This window comes from Jaculus jaculus, chromosome X (assembly GCF_020740685.1).
Source record: "Jaculus jaculus isolate mJacJac1 chromosome X, mJacJac1.mat.Y.cur, whole genome shotgun sequence".
Lineage (NCBI taxonomy): Eukaryota > Metazoa > Chordata > Mammalia > Rodentia > Dipodidae > Jaculus > Jaculus jaculus.
The window spans coordinates 96,528,315-96,549,958 of NC_059125.1; the positions used below are offsets into that span (position 1 = coordinate 96,528,315).

General features: G+C 39.5%; 1 protein-coding gene across 2 annotated transcripts in view; it reads left to right on the forward strand.

The window, feature by feature from the left end:
• Positions 1-21,644, forward strand: part of Bhlhb9 (basic helix-loop-helix family member b9) — a 59,663-nt gene that overhangs the window by 25,416 nt on the left and 12,603 nt on the right. Inside the window, exon 5 of one of the 2 annotated variants that reach the window (XM_045139986.1) lies at positions 821-988. The exons of the other annotated variant lie outside the window; for it this stretch is intronic. The gene's annotated coding sequence lies outside the window, so the exon portion shown is untranslated. The remainder of the gene's footprint in view (positions 1-820; positions 989-21,644) is intronic. 2 annotated transcript variants of the gene reach the window in all.

The window sequence follows — 21,644 nt, forward strand, 5'->3', positions numbered from 1 at the left end:
TGATTATTTGGGCTATTTCCTATGAATTTGTAGTCATGTTCATAAAGTTCTTCCCTATGCATATTGTTACAATTATTTGGGCTATTTCCTATGAATTTGTAGTCCTGTTCATAAAGTTCTTGCCTATGCATATTGTTTCAATTAGCTTTGCATTACTGTAAGAAAACACTCAACCAAGAGCAGCTTGTGGCAGGAAAGGGTTTCTTTTGAGTTACAGACTGGAGGGGAAGCACTTTGTTGGCAGGGGAAGCAATGGCATGAGCAGAGAGTATACATCATTTCCTGGGAAAAATCAGGAGGAAAGTATGCCAAATATTGACAATGGAAGCTGGCTATATCACCCATAAGTCTACCCCCAACAATACATTTCCTCCAGGAAGCTCCAATTACCAAATTGCCACAGCTGGGAACGAACCTAACATGCAGAACACATAAGTTTTTGGGGACATGTAAATCTTACTACCACATCTATATTTTGAAGTGTGTTCCCTATTTTTTCCTCTAGCACTTTCCATGCATCAGATTTTATATATTTTTTATTTTTTTTTATTTATTTATTTATTTATTTATTTATTTATTTATTTATTTATTTATTTGAGAGTGACAGACACAGAGAGAAAGACAGATAGAGGGAGAGGGAGAGAATGGGCGCGCCAGGGCTTCCAGCCACTGCAAATGAACTCCAGACGCGTGCGCCCCCTTGTGCATCTGACTAATGTGGGACCTGGGGAACCGAGCCTCGAACCGGGGTCCTTAGGCTTCACAGGCAAGCGCTTAACCGCTAAGCCATCTCTCCAGCCCTTTTTTTCTTTTTTTTTAGAGAGACACAGAGAGAGAATTGGTACACCAGGGCCTCAGCCACTGCAATTGAACTCAAGGTGTTTGCTCCACCGAGTGAATATGTGCTACCTTGAGCTTGCCTCACCTTTGTGCATCTGGCTATGTGGAATCTGAAGAGAGATTGGACATGTGTCCTTAGGCTTCACAGGTAAGCACCTTAACTGCTAAGCCATCTCTCCAGTCCTATGTATTCTTTTTTTAAAAAAAAATATTTATTTGTTTAAAAGCAGAGAGAGAGAGAGTGGGTATACACATTACCATTGCAAGTGAACTCCAGATACATGCACCACTTGGTGCATCTGGCTTTACATGGGTACTGGGGAGTGGAACCTAAGCTGTCAGGCTTTGCAAGCAGGCACCTTTAACCACTGAACAATCTTCCTAGCTCTGTATGTATTCATATTTCTTCACTTTTTTGTTTGGTTTTTTCAAGGTAGGGTCTCACTCTAACCTAGGCTGACATGGAATTCAGTATGTAATCTCAGAGTAGCCTCGAACTCATGGCAATCCTCCTACCTCTGCCTCCCAAGTGCTGGGATTAAAGGCATACGCCACCACATCTGGTCTGTATTCATATTTGTCTTTAAGCGTTTACTTTGTAAACTTAGGAACCTAAGTGCAGTTTGGTGTATGAATATTCACAAGTGTAATATCTTCATGATAAGTTTTTCCATTTATTAAAATTAAATGTCAGCCAGGCGTGGTGGTGCACGCCTTTAATCCCAGCACTCGGGAGGCAGAGGTAGGAGGATTGCCATGAGTTTGAGGCCACCCTGAGACTCCATAGTGAATTCCAGGTCAGCCTTGGCTAGAGTGAGACCCTACCTCGAAAAAATCACACAAAAAAACCAAAAACAAAACAAAACAAAGCAAAATTAAATATCCCTTTTTAATTTCTTTTTCTGATTAGTTTTGGTTTGAAGTCTGATTTGTCTGACATTAAAGGTAGCCACTTTCTGCTTGTTTGCAGCTTACATTTGCTTTGCAGTTTGATTTCCAACCTATTTGTGGGATAGATGAGTGCCTTGGCTGCAGCAAATAGTTGGTCCTACTTTTTGATTGAGTTATATAGTAAACATCTTCTTTACTGGTGAATTGAGGCCATTTTATTTAGAGTTATTATAAAAAGATGATTGCTTTTCCTAACATTTTGCTGGGTGAGGTCCTGCTTGGTTGGATTATTAGCTTTTCATTTCCTTTTCAACTGAGGGATGGTTGATTTGTTGTGCTAGGCATAGTTGATTCCTTTCCTATCTTTGTTCATCTGTTTCCTGCATGAAGTATATCATATTTGTATTCTTGAAGATGGGGCTGCCTTTCTTCTTATTCCTTGTAAAGTATTCCTTTCATAATTTTCTGTCACGCTGTCTTGTTTGAGATAAATTGCCTTAGTTTATATTTGTCTTGAAGGATTTTTATTTCTCCATCGATGTTTAAAGATAGTTTTGCTGGTTATAACATTCTGGGTTGTTATCTACTTACCTTCAGAGCTTGAAATATATCATTCAGTTTTTTTCTGGGTTTTAATGAAAGCTCTTTGGTTATTCTGATGTTTCTCCCTTTGTGTGTGAACTGTCCTTTTTCCCTTAAAGCTTTTAGTATGTTTCTTTATTTTCAAGTTTTTATATCCTTGCTATAATGTGCTATGCAGAGATCCTTCTGTGGTTAGGTGTATTTTAAGCCTCTTGTGTTTGGGTATCAACTTTTTTTTTCTTTTCCTAGATTTGGGAAATTTTCTCTTATACTTTCATTAAGAAGTTGATCAAAATGCTGTCCATAGAAGCCATAGGTTGCTACAAAAAAATCCCAGTGCTGGGGGTGAGGATACCTCCCAGTGAGTTGTTGGTCAGAGAGGTCTCTGAGGCTTCCAAAACAGTATAGGCTATTATTACCAAGGCTGTTGGTTGCCAACCAGAACTAGATGCTAAGATCCTATTACTGAAGATTCCACATGCTTTGGTTGCAGGATACTGAGAAATCAAGCTAGAACTGAGCTGGAAACCTCCTCCCTCCTGGATAGCTATCATTTTGCTGGAAAGTAGACTTAGGGTGTGGCAGAATAGTGACAAAAATCATCAACAACCAAGGTATTCAACTGGCCAGCCAGTCAAGATGTGCCCATTAGTGCAATAGTGATATATATGTTATGGGGAAAGTCAAGAGCTCTATGATTCAATTTGAGGTCAATTCCATGGGAGGGAATTCATACCTATATTGAAAACCTAGTAAAAAGCTTGTGGGTCATAAGCCTGAGGGTGGGGAAAGCTACTACCAATGTTTGGTCAAAGGGATATATCATGTCCACTTAAAAATTAAAACTATAAAATAAAAAATAATCCACGCAGGAGGTTATGATGACTCAAATCAAGGTTAGCTGGTGTGAAGATGGTAGGAGCAATCTGATTCTGAACATTTTTATTACAGAGCTGATAGCATTAGCAATAACTTAAGTATAGATTGAATATAGTTATGCTTTAGATCAAATGTTCACATAAACTAATGTGTTGTGAATCCTAGCCCCCAAGATGCTAACAATTTGGGAGGTGGAGTCTTGCTGGAGAAGGTATGTTTCTAGGGGTGGCCTTAGGGGTATATAACCAGCTCCCCATTACCAGAACTTGTTTTACTCTCCTGCTGCTATTTTCCACCTATAGTGACCGAGGTGATATCCAGCTTCTGCTCATGCTATGCTTCTCCTTGCCATTATGAAGCTTCCCCTCAAGGCTGTAAGCCAAAATAAATACTTTCCTCCCATCCAAAAAAGAAAGCTGATCAATTACTTTTATATTTAAATCAGCTTCTTATCCTGCTCTTTGTATTCTGAGATTTGGTATTCTGAAATTATCAGTCATGTTCTTTATTGTTTTTCTTTATATGAGTCTGTGTGTATCATTGTCTCAGCTTTGTCCTCTATCCCTGAGATATATTCTGTTGTAGTTTTTATTTGTTCTTTCCTTTTGTTTCAGTATTTTTTTTAAGTTTCAGCATTTCAATCTCCTTGCTAAGTTTTCCCTCCATATTTGTGACTTTTTCCTCCAATTTACTCACTATTTAGTTCATGTTGGAGATTCTTATCATGATATCAAGTATACTTTTCTTAGATCACTTATTTGCCTATTTGAGGTGTCTACATGGCTGTTAATTGTTTTTAGAAGTAGAGCTCTAACTTCTTCCTCTGGCATTTCAGCTATCTGGTTTTCTCCTCCTTGTGGAAGAGTTGAGAGGTTGTGAGTGTGTTATCTTGGTTTGTTATCTCTTACTCCTTGTGTTTCTTTGATGTGACTTGGGCATTGATGGAGATGGATTTCCCCCATCTTTTATTTGTTCCATTTCCTTCCTCCCAGCTCTATTTGGGTGCTTCTTTTGTCTTGTGGAGATGGTTTTTTGTTTGTTTGTTTGTTTTTGTTTTTGTTTTTTGTGTTTTGGGTTGTTTTTAGTTACATTCAGAAGTGTGTTTCTATGAGGTTTTCAGGGAGTAGGCCAGTGGTGAGTCTTGCTAGTAGATTTGTTGGTAGATTTGATTTTGCCCACCTTATTAGTAACCTATTGTGTTACCATTCTGTTATATTTAGCTTCACTTTGCTGACACGAATCCCCTAACCGAAACAGCTTGTGGGAGAAAAGGGTTTATTTTGGCTTACAGACTTTAGCGGGATCTCCACGATGGCAGGGGAAAACGTTGCATGAGCAGAGGCTAGACATTACCTACAGATCAACATCAGGTGAACAACAGCAGCAGGAGAGTGAGCCAAATATTGGCAAGGGAAAGCTGACTATAACACCTATAAGCCTGCCCCCAAGTATACATCTCCTCCAACAAGGATTTCATTTCTAAATTACCATCAGCTGGGGTTTAACATTCATAATAATTGATAATGAGTTCATGGGGGATGCATGAACCAAACCACCACACATTTTATGCCCATTGAATAGCTTAACAGCTAATATATACTATTTTAATTATTATTATTAATATGCTGTTGCTGTGGCCAGGGTACTAGGGCATTGATATTTATATTCTTTTGTCCTCTCTTTGGGTTATAGTTTGTAATTGTGACACCCTAACTCAGCCAGCCAGATTCATTCTGTGACTATAGCTTTCAGGAAATAATAAGTGATGTGATGGAGTCAATTGGGCATGGTGGCTCACTGCCACAAACCCAGCACTCTGAAGGCTGACATATAGGATCCCTGCTGAGTTCAAGACCAGTTTAGGCTACAGAATGAGATCCAGGACAGCTCAGCTAAAGTGAGGCCATGAGTCAGAGCAGGAAAAAACAAACAAAAAACTTTTGTCATTTCTCAGACCTGGACTTTCCTGTGCCCCAGGCCAGATGAAATTATGTTCCTTGAGGTACTAAGACTAGACTTATCACAGGCAGGGCTTTGTATAGGTGGAAGGAAAGTGGAAGTGTTGACACTGGAGAGTTCTCACTGGGTTGGGAGTAGGCACCAGTTAATAGTAAAGCCATTCTGGGCTTCAGGTTTTCCAGTTCTTAGTTATTACTCTGTCCTGGAGTTGGTTCTGATAGTTTTGCTGAGCAGGGAGTCTTCCCTGAAGCCTCTGTTTCTGTGTATTTGTTCCTTTATTCTCTCAAACATGACGTAGATGCTGCCACCGTACCTGGATTCTGTGGATGCATATATTTTGATAATTGTTTCCTTCTTAAGCAGGTTATGGAAAGAATATTTTATTTTATTATTTAAAACAAATAGTCCCAGATAACAAAAAATAATAGGACATAAAAATAAAGGGTCTTGCCTGCAAAGCCTGCTGGCCCAGGTTCAATTCACTAATATTGACATAAAGCCAGATGCAAAATGGTACATGTGTGTGTGATCCCAGAACACCTATGACAATGGGAAGTAGATCCAGGAGAAAACAAAGCACGTGGACCTGACTAGTTTGCAGCAGCAAGAGACCCTATTTCGAAGAAGGTTGAGGATGGACAACTCCTGACCCCTACATGCACATACACATCCACATGCATACACACACACACACACACACACATTATTATATTGATGGACAAAGCACCTTACCAGAAACAACTTATGGAAGGTTAGGAGTTATTGTACCTTAGAGTGGTGAGGGGAAGTTCTATCATGATCGAGAAAACATGGCAAGAACAGACAGCAAGGCATCACATCTTGTCACAATAGTTATGAGGGAGAAGCAAGAGTGAGCTAGTGAACACCCAACCTGGACAAATAAACTATAAGTTCCACCCTCAGTGACACCTCCAGTAAGGCTCCACCTCCCAACAGCTCCCCCTTTTGTCCTCAAATTGCCAGCAGCTGGGAACCAAGTATTAAAAATACATCAGGATACAGGGGCATTTTATATTCAAACTGCCATAGTATGTTAATCCAAATGCCTCTGAGTAATATACATTATGTTCATCTTATCTGATTAACTTCTATGAGTTTATTTTTCCATTATATTCTTTTTTTATGATTTCTTTTTATTTTTTATTTATTTATTTGAGAGCGACAGACACAGAGAGAAAGACAGATAGAGGAAGAGAGAGAGAATGGGCGTGCCAGGGCTTCCAGCCTCTGCAAACGAACTCCAGACGCATGCGCCCCCTTGTGCATCTGGCTAACATGGGACCTGGGGAACTGAGCCTCGAACTGGGGTCCTTAGGCTTCACAGGCAAGCGCTTAACCGCTAAGCCATCTCTCCAGCCCACCATTATATTCTTGATACAAATGTTAAATATAAGGTTATTACAAAATCAGGGTTATGATACATATAAAATGATGTATTACATATAATAAAACCTTGATATGAAATTTTCATTTCAATGGAATTGCAGGGAATATAATGATAACAAGGTATAGCATTCAGAATCTAGGTTTATCAATGTTTTTGGCTTGTGGAATTCAAATGAAACAAAACAGTGGTCATTTTAAAACCAAGCTTCTGATGCCTGGTCAGCCTGCCTAAAACCTTATCAATAATTATGTTTAGGCTCTATGTCTTTGAGATCTAAGTTCTTCTACTTTACAGTAAGAGTCATGTCTTGGAGGTACACAATTAAAGATAGTTAATACTATATAAAATGATCAAATGAACAGTTTAGAGTATGGGTATATGTATTGAATTCATTTTTTGAGTGGGGGGGAGAGAGAGAATGGGAATGTCAAGGTCTCCTGCCAATGCAAATAAATTTCATATGCATGTGGCACTGTGCATCTGGATTTACATGGGTTCTGGAGAATTGACCTCTGACTGTCAGGCATTGCAACCAAGTGCTTTTAGCTGATAAGCCATCTCTTCAGCCCTCAGTCATCTCTCCAACACCACCCCTCTCAGTTGTTCTTTAAAACTAACAAGTACAGGGACTTTTTTTTTAGTGGTTAAAGGTGCTTGCAAACCCTAATAGCCTGTATTAAATTGTCCAGTACCAGGGCTGGAGAAATTGCTCAGTGGTTAAGGCACTTGTTTGAAAAGGCTGACAACCTGTGTTTGATTCCCCAATACCCACATAAAGCCAGATTCACAGTGTGGCCCATGGATCTGGAGTTTGTTTACAGCAGCAAGAGGCCCTGGCATACCTATTCTCTCTCTCCCTCCCTCACCTTCAAATAAATAAATAATTTAAAAATAAATAAATAAATTTACCAGTACCCACATAAAGCCAAATGTGTCTGGAATATGTTAGCAGTAGCAGGAGGCCCTGACACACCCATACTCTGTCTGTCAAATACAAATATATGTATGTATGTAAACAAATAAGCTAATGTGTGATAGTTATAAATGAAAGACATAAAATCTTTGCATTTTGTAGAAGTTTCTTCTTATTTCTGGGACAGGATACCATACTAGAAGCAGCTTATAGGAGGAAAGGTTTTATTTCAGGCTTTTAGGTTTAAAAAGAAGTTTCAGCATGGCGGAGAAAGCATGACAGTCATCTTATAGCTTCTTACATCAGCATGAGAGAGAGAGATGGGGGGAGTGGTAAGAACAAGCAGAGACCATCAAGAGGGAGCTAGCTCAGAAAATCCAGTGGGCTAGACTAATAAACCCAAGGCTCCACCATCTGGGGACTATGTAAGAAGCTTAAATATAAACATTTGAGGCTATGGGAGCCATTTTACATTCAAACCACTACAAGTTTTTAAATATATAAGCATGTGTATGTATACATTGTCTACATGTACGTTTTTGAAAGTGGGGTTTCCACTTTTTGTGAAAACACAAATATCTACTGTGTTAATTAAAGCAAAAACTTTGAAAGCTCATTCAGTTTGGGACTGAACTTTTTTTTTCTTTTTGCTTAATTTAATTATTCATACATATATTGCATTTTATCATATATACCCTATATCACCTGCCCTTATCTCCTCTGCTGATGTTTTTATATTGTTTACACCAAATTTGTTTATAAGTATGTATGTAAATTAACATTGTTAAAGTAGCCCAAATTCTTTTCAGTTTGTAGTTTAACTTAAATTTTAACAACAAAGCCAAAAAAAAAAAAAAGTCCTAACAGGTTTGGCCACCTACCCCAACATACACCATTAAAAAGGCAAAGTAGGGCTGGAGAGATGGCGTAGCGGTTAAGCACTTGCCTGTGAAGCCTAAGGACCCTGGTTCGAGGCTCAATACCCCAGTACCCACGTTACCCAGATGCACAAGGGGGCGCATGCATCTGGAGTTAATTTGCAGTGGCTGGAGGCCCTGGCACGCCCATTCTATTTCTCTCTCTATCTGCCTCTTTCTCTATCACTCTCAAATAAATAAATAAAAATGAACAAAAAAAATTTTTAAAAAAAGGCAAAGTAATGGCAAGGGACAGAGAAAAATATTTAATAGATGTGGCCTTTCTGAGGTGAGCAAATAGAGAGGTGTAATGTTCCCCAATTCATCTTTGGGATGCTAAAATAAGCTGTAAGTTTAAATTTAAAAAATAAAAACAGAGGACACATGAATAATATGTATAATTGGAAATTTCTGGTCAAAGCATTATCTCTTCCATTAAATCTCAATTTTGGTACTATGAGATGCTCCAAGAAGCACCAAGTACCTGAGTAATGAACTGGATTTTGGAAGCAAGTATTGCTTCTGCTACAGGGTATAGACTTTCCTTTATGAATAATTGCTTTTTTGGCAAAAATCCAAGAATTGATACAATGATTTATTTCCACTTTTAGCTTTCCCTGAGTAATTAATATACCTTACTGCAGAAGTAAACAGGAAACCGAAAGGAAAGATACATATACAAAAGTACAGAGATGCCAGACTTTAATCCCACTTTTGCCTTTCTGCAAACTCAAATAAGAACCCTTTTTTAATGCAAAGACGTTTTCTAAATGCTTATTTACAATACTTAAATATTTAACAAGTAGTTAATTTAAATTTGTTAAGAAAGCACAGTGGTATTAATGTTTTACCTGTATTTGTAACTGTTAGATATTAAAGATACAATATGTATTCTCTCTGTTTCAGGTTTAGCTCCCTAAGTTTTCAATTCGAATATATGTATTCCAAATACATCTATCTTAGTTTTATAAAAAGATGTCTACTAAATTTTGTAATATTAGTAATATGACAGAAATGGACCATTATATTGTCAATTTGACAACCTAGAATCACCTGTGAATGATTACCAAGATTATACTCTCTTGATGAGATTAATTGATATGGGAAGACCCTCCTTAACTGTGGGAAGCACCAACCTATGGACTGGGTTCCTGGACTGTATGAAAAGGAGAGAGCTAGCTGAGTACCAGTATTCATCAGTCTCTACTTCCTCACTGTGGACTGGATGTGACCAGCTATATCAAGCTATCACCATGCCTTTCTTGCTGTAATTTTTTGTAACCTGAAACTATAAACTGAAGCATGCTATTCATTTATTTTTTCATTATTATTATTGTTTTTGGTATGGATACATCATGTGTTAGTAACCTCTTTTCCGTCATCCCTGCCCCCATTCCACTGGGAACCCTCCTCAGTGGAGTTGCAGGTCTTCCTTATAAGATTGTGGGAGCAGAAGTCAGTTATTTGGGGGGGGCAGGGAATGCCTGTGGGCATGATGTCTCAACTTATGGCTCTTACAATCTTTCTGCCCCTTCCACAAAGTTACCTGAGCTGTGGTGGGTGAATTTTAAGTCTTCTTCAGAGATGAGCTCTTAGGGACCTTTGGATCTCTGCTTTGGTAAGTGTTAAGTATCCTCAGGCTATGTCTCCTCTCCCTGGTGCTGTTTATCAGGTTCAGCATTTGCTCTCCCAAATTCTTATGTGGTTTCACCTTGGGCTGGGCTGAGGTGCAAGGGGTAGTTTATCTCCTGGGGTCTCACTACCTTCTGAAAAAGAAAAAAAATTCTCTAGTGGAGAGTGAAGTCAGCACAGTTTAAATGGAATAAGCATTATTAATTTAGGGAGAAGTTGATATATATAATCCCTTTTTTAGCCAAAGACCAGTGAGAGCTTGATGCTGGCGAGTGTAATATTTGTTTCCATAGGATTTTGATCTGGTTCCCAATTCTAGACATAGGTTCCTTTACACTGAGCTGATCTCTTAGCCAATCAGAAAGCTATTGGTTGCCAACCAAGGCTATGTACCACTGTTGCACTGGTGTGTACATCCTGTCAGGGTATTTGCTTCTGAGTAGCTCAGATCATTGTTGGCCACTTTGGCCCAGTAGCTCATGTAGCACTTTTCAGCACAAGGTGGGCTTTCTGGACTGACTCTCTTCCAGATTCCAGCCAGGTCTGTCCATGCTCTATGTCGGGAGCATATGGTGTCTAAAGCAAATAGGGTCTTACCTTTTCCTTCAGGCAGGTAATCAAGTGCTTTGACAGAAACCTGTCTTGTTTTGGGGACCTCATAAATCTCTCTAATCAACAACTTATTGTGGGTAGCAACAAATTTATGGTACTGGGAGTTACAGGCCAAAGACAAAACATTTTTAAGTTTAGGCTTCATCCCACCCTCCTCAGGGCCTTTCTTTTCAGGTGCTTCCCCTTATTCCTTTTGAGGGTTATATTGTTTGGTCTATCTCCAAGGATAAAGGTTTCTAAGGTATCAGTTCATTTTAGATTTGGTTTTGTGTTTGTTTTTCCCCACCCTCCTCTCCCCCTCCCCCAAACCCTTCTATCCTTATTGTATAGGTCTTGAGTTGCCTATCAGGTATGTCAAAAACTCTAGTTGGTCCAAGTTAGGAACTGCAGCTAGGTGAGACCATGTGGCATTTGTCTTTCTGTGATTGTGTGAGTTCATTGAATATGATGTGTTCTATGTCTGTCTATTTTCTACAAATTTACTTGTATCATTTTTTATTACTGCTGAATAGAATTCCATTGTGTAAATGTACCACAACTTTGTTACCCATTCATCCAATGATGGACACCTAAGTTGATTCCAATTCTTAGCTATAATGAATTGAGCAGCTATAAAGATGGTTGAGCAAATCTCTGTAGTGAAGCATGGAACATTTAAGATAAATGTCCAGTAAGGGAATAATTGGGTCTGTTGGTAGCTCTATGTTCATCCTTTTCAGGACTCTCCACATTGATTTCCATAGTGGTTATACAAATTTACATTCCCACCAACAGTGGGTGAGGGTTCTGCTTTCCCCACCTCCTCAGCAAAATTTGTCATTGTTAGATTTTGTGTTTGCCATCCTTACTGGAGTAAGATAGAATCTCATAGTTGTTTTAATTTGCATTTCCCAAATGGTTAGGGATGTTGAACATTTTCTTAAGTGTGTGTGAGCCATTTGTGTTTCTTCCTCTGAGAACTCCCTGCTCAGTTCTCTACCCTATTTTTGGAGTGGTTTGTTTGATTTTTTATTTAGTTTTTTGAATTCTTTGTAGACTCTGGATATTAGGATTCTGTTAGTGATATAGCTGGTGAGGATTTTTTCCCATTAAGTGAGTAATCTATTGGCTTTGGTTATGGTATGCTTGTCTGTGCAAACACTTTTTAGCTTCATGAGATCCCATTGGTTGAGTGATTGTTTAATTTCCTGAGCTAATGGTATTTTGTTCAGGAAGTCTTTCCACACTCCAATATCATGGCAAGTTCCTCCTATTTTTAATTCCAGGAGGAGAAGACTCTCGGGTCATATATTGAGGTCTTTAATCCATTTGGAATTGATTTTTCTGTTTGGTGAGATAAGTAGGTCTACATTTTTCTACATATGGTTATCCAATTTGTCCAGCACCATTTCATTAAGATGCTGTCTTTTCTTCAGTCTATTTTATTGTCACCTGTGTCAAAGATCAAGCAGCTATAGTTACTTGACCTGAGTTTTGGGTCTTCCCTTCTCTTCCGTTGGTCTATGTTTCTGTTTTTATGCCAGTACCATGCTGTTTTTGTCATTATGATTTTATAATATAGCTTTAAATGGAATAAGGTGATACCTACAGTGCTGTTACTTTTGATAAGGATATGATTGCATATCTGAGGCCTGGTGCTATTCCATATGAATTTTGAGACATTTGTTACTAACTTTGTGAAGAATTATGCTGAAATTTTTATTGGTATTTCATTAAATCTGTATATTGTTTTGGGTAGAATTGCTATTTTCACAATGTTAATTCTACCTATCCAGGAACACAGGAAGTCTTCCCATCTTTTCAAGTCCTCCTTGAGTTCTTTCTTGAACTTTTTAATGTTCTTATTATATAGGTTTTTCACATCCTTCACTAGTGTTATTTCAAGATATTTGATTTTTTTGGTGGCTATTGTGAATGAACAGCCTCACTGATTTCTTTCTCTGTATATTTACACCTGGCATATAGAAAGGCTACTGATTTTTTTTTGGGGGGGGGTTGATTTTGTAGCCTGGAACTTTACCAAAGGAATTAATCACCTTTAGAATTTTTGAGATGGATAGTTTTGGGTCACTTATGTATAGGATCATGTCATCTGCAAATACGGCTAACTTGACTTTTGTCTTTCCAATCTGAATCCCTTTTATTTCTTTCTCTTGTCTTACTGCTTGGACTAGGACTTCTAGTATTATGTTTAAGAGCAGTATTGGGAGTGGGCACCCTTGTCTTGTTCCTGATCTCAATGGGAACTCCTTCAGTCTCTCTCCATTAAGGATTATTTGGGCTTTAGGTGCTTGACATATAGCCTTTATTATGCTGAGCTGTAAACCCTCCATGTCTATTCTCTCCAGCTTTTGATCTTCACTGTATCAATTGAGATGATCATGCAGGTCTTATGGTTAATTTATTTTTGTGGTGTACTGTGTTGATCAATTTCTGTATGTTGAATCATTCCTGCATCCCTAGGAGGAAGCATACTTGATCAAGGTGGATAATGCTTTTGATATGTTGTTGAATTCTGTTTGTGAGGATTTTGATCATAATGTTTGCATCTAAACTAATCAGGGATATAAGCCTATAGCTTTGTTTTCTTATTGTATCTCTGTCTGGTTTTGGGATTAGGGTGGTACAAGCTTCATAAAAGGATTTGGGAGGCATTAGCTGCTCTCTTATTATGTGAAACAATTTGAAAAAAATTGGTGTCAGTTCTTCAATGAAGGTTTGATAGAATATGGCTGAGAAGCCATCAGTGCTAGACTTTTCTTTTGGGGAAGGGTGTTTTTTTTTTTTTTTTTGTCCATTCAAAAGATTGATTTGTTGTAATCTTTGTATTCTCCAACTTTTAAATATAATTTTTTATTACGTAGTTTTGTACTTAGTGAATACAGTCAAGTTGGTACCATTGTTAGCCTCCTGCATGTCCTATCCCCGCCCCCTGACCCCTCCTTGTTGAGGTATATGGGTCATACATTGTGGAGTTAGCCCACAGTTATGGATAGGAGGAAATGTCTCTGCATATCATGACCCAACGTGTGGCTCTGACATTCTTTCCACCTTATCTTCTGCAAAATTTCCCTGAGCCATGTTGGTTTCATTTTGTGTCTGCTTCAGTGATGAGGTCTTGAGAGCCTCTGAGTCTCTGGATATCTGATTTGGTAGAGTTCTCTGTGATGATGTCCTTCACCCTTGTGCTGGCACCAGGTTCACCAAGAAAACAGCACTCTTGCTTGTTTTGCCAATTATCATTAGTTTAAGCTGGTGCCCTTTTGAGGTATGATGGGCTGGTTCTCTCCTTAGGATCTGCACCTATCTGAAAAAGAGAAGCAGATTCTCCAATGGAGAGTAAAGAGTTAGCACCAGATAAATGGGTTAACCATTATTTTTTTTATAGAGAATTTAATAGGTATAGGCCCTCTTGTAGCCCATGAGTGGTGGTAGCTTGATAATGAAGAGCAGGCTAAATTTTGGATATGGTTTTGACTTGTTTCCCAGCTCCAGCTATGGGTTCTGTTCCACTGAGTGGATCAATTAGCCAAATCCAAAGCAGTTGGTTTCCCACCATGGCTATGTGCCACTATTGCACTTGTGTGAGCATCACAACAGGTTATTGATGTTAACTAAGTTAGACCATGAATTGCTTGGACAGATATTGGTCATTTTCCCCCAGTCACCCATGTAGAACCTTCTGGAACTAGACACTCTGACAGTCTGGGGACAGACTCTCTTCCACCTTCCAGCCATGTCACTCCATGTTACATATCAACCACATAATGGTGTCTACAGCAGTAGGATCTTGCCACTAACCTTTGGTGGGTCATCAAGTACTCTAACAGAAATCTGTCATTCTTTTTAGGAAACCTTGTAGGTCTCTCTCATCAAAAGCTCATTGTGGATGATAGCCACCTGCTGGTACTGGGAGTTATAGATCAGTGCCCACTAAGAGAAGGAAGAAAAAGATAACTAATATAGAAGAGTTAGAGAGGAGAGAGAGAGACAGAGAGAGGAGCTGTAGAAGATTAAGGTCAATCTTCATCATACCCTCTCCAGTGCCTTGTGACTCAGGTGTTCCTTGTAAGGGCCTGGTGAAGGTTTAACCATTTAGTCTGCCTTTTAGGATGTAGAATTTTATGGTACCATTGCCATTTGGGTCTAGATTTGTGTCTACCACCTCTGCCCTTTCCCTCCCCTCCTTCTCCACCCACCGTATTGTCTAGTCCTCCAGATACTTGCTGGGTATGTCGGCATCTTGGATAGATTCAGGTTACGTGCTGTTGATGAGTTTTCTTTTCTTGTGGCATATCTGGTTTTGGTATTAGGTTGATAGTAGCTTCATGGAAGGAGATTGGGAGCTTTCCCTCTTCTCCAATTGTGTAGCACAGTTTGAGAAATATTGGCTTGAGTTCTTCCATGAAGGTTTGATAGAATTCAGCTGAGAAGCCATCTGGCCCTGGACTCTTTTTTGGGGGGAGTTTTTTTTTTTTTTTATTACTGTTTCAATCTCGATGAGTGTGATTGGTTTGTTTAAGAGATTACTCTAAGCCGGGTATGGCAGCACACGCCTTCAATCCCAGAGGTAGGAGGATCGCTGTGAGTTTGAGGCCACCCTGAGATTACACAGTGAATTCCAGGTTAGCCTCAGCTAGAGTGAGACCCTACCTCAAAAAAACCAAAGGGGGGGGGGAGGAAATTAATCTGCTTTGAGTTTAACTTTGAGAGCTGGTATGTGTCCAGGATTTATCCATTTCCTCCTTATTATCCAGTTTGGTGGAGTAGAGGTTTTTGAAATAAGTCCTGATCATGCTTCCAATTTGACTTATGTCAGTTGTGATCTCTCCTTTTTCATTTCGAATTTTGTTAATTTGAAGCATCTTTTTTTTTTTTTTTTTTTGCTTCATCAAATTGGCCAGGGTTTTGTCAATCCTGTTTATTTTTTCAAAGAACCAGCTCTTTGTTTTGTCAATTGTATTAATTGTTTTCTTCATTTCCAATTCATTAATTTTGACTCTGATCTTCATTCTTTATTTCCATCTGGAGCTTTTTGGGTTGGATTCTTCTTGCTTTTCCAGTGCATTTAGGTGGATGGTTAGGTTATTTATTTGGGATCTCTCTGTCTTTGCTATGAAGGCATTTTGTGATGTGAATTTTCCCTTGAGGACTGACTTCATTGTGTCCCATAAGTTTTGGTACGATGTGTTCTCATTGTCATTCATTTCTAGAAAAATTGCAATTTCATTTCTTATTTTGGCTACTTTCCATTTATTGCTTAAAAGTGTGCTGCTCAGTTTCCAGGAGCCGATGGGATTCTTGGTGGGTCTTTTGTTGTTAATTTCTAGCAATATAGCATTGTGATCTGATACCATGCAGGGAATTATATCAATCTTCCTAAATATGTGGAGGCAGTCTTTGTGACATAGTACATGTTCTATTTTAAAGAATGTTCCAGGGGCTGCTCAGAAGAATGTGTAGTCTGTAGATTCGGGATGGAATGTTCTATACATGTCTGTTAGGTCTCAGTGGTCTATGGTTTTGTTGAACTCTCTTACTTCAGTGTTGAGTTTCTGTTTGGATGATCTGCCTATTACTGATAATGGTGTATTGAAGTCCCCAACTATGATGGTGTTGGTGGTTATTTATGTTTTATTGTCAAGTAGGTTTTGTTTTATGAACCGTGGTACCCCTGTGTTTGGTGCATTAAAATTTATGATTGTGATATCCTCTTTATGGATCATTCCCTTGATAAGCAGGAAGTGGCCTTCTTTATCTTCTTTGATTATTTTTGGTTTGAAGTCTATTTTATCCAATATTAATATAGCTGTGCCTGCTTGTTTCTTATTCCTGTTTATTTAGAATATTGTTTCCCACCCTTTCATCCTGAGGAGGTGTCTGTTTTAGTGATGAGGTTGGTTTCTTGAGGACAATAGATTGAGGGGTCTAATTTTCTGATCCATCCTGTTAGCCTGTTTTTCTTGATGGGTGAATTAAGGCTGTTAATATTTGGGATAATGACTGTGAGGCTTCATTGGATCCCTGCCACATTGTCTTGGTAAATTGTGGTTTGGTGTTTTCATGGACTTGGAAGTTTTTTGTACCTTCTCTGAGTTTGATTATTGTGATCTGTTTCTTATAGGCATTTTAGGTTGATTATTTGATTCTTCTATATGGAGAATTTCCTGAAATACTCTCTGTAGGTATGGTTTTGAGTTCATATAATTGAAAAGCTGAGTTTTGTCATGGAAAGTTTTTCTTTTTTGTAAATCTTATTTTATTTTCTTGTTCTCATTTTTTAAAACATTTTTCATGATTATAAAAAATATCCCATGGTAATGCCCTCCCTCCCCCCCCTTTTCACCTTTGAAATTCCATTCTCCATCATATCGCCTCCCCATCTCAATAAGGCTCTCTTTTTATTTGGATGTCATGATCCTTCCCTCCTTTTATGATGGTCTTGTGTAGGTAGTGTCAGGCACTATGAGGTCATGGATATCCAGGCCATTTTATGTCTGGAGGGAGCATGTTGTAAGGAGTCCTACCCTTCCTTTGTCTCTTACATTCTTTCCACCACCTCTTCCGTGTTAGACCCTGAGCCTTGGAAGGTGTGATCAAGAAGTTACTTGGTACTCTAGTCACTTCTTTCCATCACCATGATACCTTGTGAGTTGTCCCAGGGTCACTGCCATCTGAAAAGAGAAGATTCTGTACCCAAAGTGAGAGTAGCATTAATATAAGGGTATGAATATTAAGAGAAGTGCTTACTGGGCAGTTTGATAAGCATAGTATGTACACTTATCCAGACATCAGCAGATGTTATACCCCTAGGGCTCCTGACTACCCCTGTTTTAAGTTTTCAGTATCAGGGATCTATTCCATCCCTTGGAGCTGGCCTCCAGTCCAATTGGAAGGCAGTTGGCTTCCACCATGACAGACATGCCACTGTTGCACCTGTTGGCTCATTTGGCTTGGCTGACCAATTATAAGTCTTGCGGTGTCCACTGTTGAGTATCTTCACTGGTGTAATCTCTTTCTCCCATGGAACTGCATGTAGAATGGCTTCTTCCAGCTTTCTGTCAGCTGGTCTTCATGGAGAAGGTTATCAGCTCAGTTCCAGCAGGATTCCTCAGTGGCCTTGCAGCCCAAGTATATGGAGTCTTCAGCAATAGGGTCTTACCATCAATTCCTGGTGGGAAACCAAGGGCCTCGGCAATGTCCTATAATGTTTTGGGGGCATCAGGGACCTCCCTGGCCAATAACTCACTGGAAGGTATCCCATCTCTGACACGAAAAATTTTCTAGCAATGATCTACAGCTCCTGAATGTTCCATTGTCCAAAACTGGAGGATGCCATATGATTTATTTATATCCTCTTAGATTTTGATAAGCCCTTCCTCCACCTTTCCTTTACTCGATCTCCTATCCTGACCTCACTTTGGGCCTTTTCACTCCCGTTAATCTATTTTTCTACTTACATATATACAATACCAACCTATTAATTACCCTCCTCCCTTCCTTTCTCTTCCATGTGTATCTCTGTTTTAGCTTACTGGCCTCTGCTGCTGAGTCTTTTCCTTCTCACACAGAAGCCCAATGATCTGTAGCTAAGATCCTCATATGAGAGAAAACATGCAATGCTTGGCTTTCTGGGACTGGGTTACCTCACTTAGTATAATCTTTTCCAGATCCATCAATTTTTCTGCAAATTTAATAACTTTCTTTCACCACCTATTATGAGAGATACTTTTGCTGGGTAATATAGTTTGGACTGGAAGCCATAGGTTCTTAGACTTTGCAGAGTTCCATTCCCAGCCCTTCTGGCTTTCAGCGTTTCCATTGAGAAATAAAGTGTAATTCTGATGGGGTTACCTTTAATAGTGATGTGCTATTTTCCCCTAGCTGCTTTTAGTATTTTCTCTTTGGTGTCAATGTTTAGAGTCTTAAAGACAATATGTCTTGGAGAGTTTCTCCTTTGGTCTATAATCTGTTTGGAGTTCTATTAGCTTCTTGTAGCATTATGATCTGATATCATGCAGGGAGTTATGTCGATTTTCCTAAATATGTGGAGGCTGTCTTTGTGACCCAGTATATGGTCTATTTTAGAGAATGTTCCATGGGCTGCTGAGAAGAATGTGTACTCTGTGGATTAGTTCTGTAGTTCTGTAGATGTCTGTTAGGTCTAAGTGCTCTATGGTTTTGTTGAGCTCTCTTACTTCCCTGTTGAGCTTCTGTTTGGATGATCTGTCTATTACTGATAATGGTGTGTTAAAGTCCCCAGCTATGATGGTGTTGGTGGTTATTTCTGTTTTATTGTCAAGTAGGTTTTGTTTTATGAACTGTGGTGCCCCTGTGTTTAGTGCATACAGATTTATGATTGTAATATCCTCTTGATGGATTGTTCCCTTTATAAGTAGGAGGTAGCCTTCTTTGCCTTTTTTGATTGTTTTTGGTTTGAAGTCCATTTTATCTGATATTAATATAGCTACACCTGCTTGTTTCTTATTCCCATTTGCTTGGAATATTGTTTTCCACCCTTTCACCCTGAGGAGGTTTCTGTCTTTTGTGGTAAGGTGGGTTTCTTGAAGGCAGCAGATTGAGGAGTCTAATTTTTTGATCCGCCCTGTTAGTTTTTATCTCTTGATGGGTGAATTAAGGCCATTAATATTTAAGGTGATGACTGTGAGATTTGATTTGATCCCTGTAATGTTGTGGTGGTAGAGGTGTGTTGGCATTTCTGTGGAATTTAAGTTGTTTTTTTTTTTTTTTTTTTTTTTCTGTCTACTCTGGGTTTGGTTGCTGTGGTCTGCTTCTTGTAGGCATTTGTGTTTGGTTATTTGTTTCTTCTCTGTGGAGAATTTCCTGGAATACTTTCTGTAGGTTTGGTTTTGTGTTCATATAATTGTAAAGCTGAGTTTTGTCATGGAAAGTTTTCCTTTCACCATCTATTATAAGGGAGACTTTTGCCGGGGAGAGTAGTTTGGATTGGAAGCCATAGTTTCTTAGAGTTTGGAGAGTTTCATTCCAGGCCCTTCTAGCTTTCAGGATTTCCATTGAGAAGTCTGCAGTAATTCTGATGGGGTTTCCTTTGAAAGTGGTGTGCTGTTTTTCCCTAGCTGCTTTTAGGATTTTTTCTTTGGTGTTAATGTTTAGAGTCTTAATGATAATATGTCTTGGGGAGTTTCTCCTTTGGTCTATTCGGTTAGGAGTTCTGTTTGCTTCTTGTATTTTGATGGGCCTTTCTTTTAGGAGACGGGGGAAGTTTTCTTCAATTATTGTGTTAAATAAGTTCTCCATGCCTTTTTGATGGGCCTTTCTTTTGAGAGAATGGGAAAGTTTTCTTCGTTTATTTTGTTAAATAAGTTCTGAATTTCTTCCTGTTCTGGTATTCCCATGATCTGGATGTTAGGACCTTTAAGGGTATCCCACAATTCCCTCATGTTCTGTTCACAGAAATTTTTGAACTTATTGAAACTTTTGAACTCTCAAACTGTCTCTTCTGTCTTGTCTTCCAGATTGGAGTTTCTACCCTCCATATGGCTGACTCTATTCTTGAGAGCTTCTAAAGTGTTTTGGACTTGTTCAATTAGGTTTGCATTTTCTACTACTTTTCTATGTATAGTTTCCATCCCTCTGTCTAACTCCCTTTTCACATCATTTTCTGACTTTCTTGATGCTTCTTAGAATTCATCCTTGCATTTCTTTGTCTTCATTCATCATCACCGGCTGATTTTTGAGGTCCTCTTTTTTTTTTTCACTCTCCTTCATATCTCTTAACTGTCTTTGAACACCTTCCATTTTCTTATCTATTAGGTCTAGTCTAGTGATGGCAGCATCCACATGATTATTGGTCCTTTGTTGCTTTTCTGCAAGTTCTACCAGTAGCTTGGTCAGGGTTGCATTGCTCTTGGCTTCATTTTGGTGTTCTGATCCTAATGTCTCTTCTATGTTTTGATTAGAGACATTCATTATAGGACTGAGTGATCTTACTGGATTTACTTTCATTTGATTTTTCATGTTATTTTGTGGTGTGGTCTGCCCATCATAGTGTATGGACAGGGAGTATAGGACTGTGGTCTTGATGGGTTGGGGAAGTGGTGCCTCTTGGGGAAGCTGGCCTGAGCTAGCAGGCAGGCAAGCAAATGAGCAGAGTGGTCCTGATCTTACACATGGGCATATGGATCAGCCTGAGCTCAACTGCAATGTGAAGCTGAAGCAGCTGAGGCCAGATGCCAAAACAGCCTGAGCCCTCACTCAGCAGAATGCCAAAGCAGCCTAAACTCATGTGTGGCAGGACACTGGGACACTGAAGCAGCCTGAGCTCATATGCAGCAGGACCCCATTGGGCCCTGGCAAGGCAGATGGGGGATTGGGGCTGAATTGGCACAGGCGGACAAGCAGAGTGAGCCTGAGTTTGTGTGGGCAGGTAGAATGGGCCACAGCTTATGCGTGGATAAGTGGGTGGCCAGAGCAGTAGGCAGGCAAATTGGAAGAGCAGGCTAAGCTTGCACTAGTGGATGGGTAGTGTGCGTGTAGTGGGAAGATGGACCAATTGAAACTGAGCTCGAGCAGGCCAGTGGTCAGAGCCTGCCCAAGATCACACATGGGCAGGGGTAGCAGGGCGATCGCCCGTGTGCAGTGAGGCAAATGGAACTATGCTGGCTTGGGTCCCCTTTCCTACCGTAAGTATGAGAGTATCCTGAAGCTAGGACGATGGTCATGGCAGCTGCTTGGGAGGGTTAGGGGACTGATGGGCTACCTGCAAGTAAGGGAATCAGTGATTCCTTTTTTTCCCCTTTGTGCCCTCCCACTGGTGATCTATTAGAGATTGCTCTCCCCTAAAATATCCAGTTAACCCTTAATGCCTTGCCTTTCTTTCCCAGGGGGGTGCAGTGCAGTTAGGCACTTGCCTTCTTGACCAGAAGTACCTTTTTTTCGAGGTAGGGTCTCACTCTGGTCCAGGCCAACCTGAAATTAGCTATGTAGTCTCAGGATGGCCTCAAACTCCTAGCGATTCTTCTACCTCTGA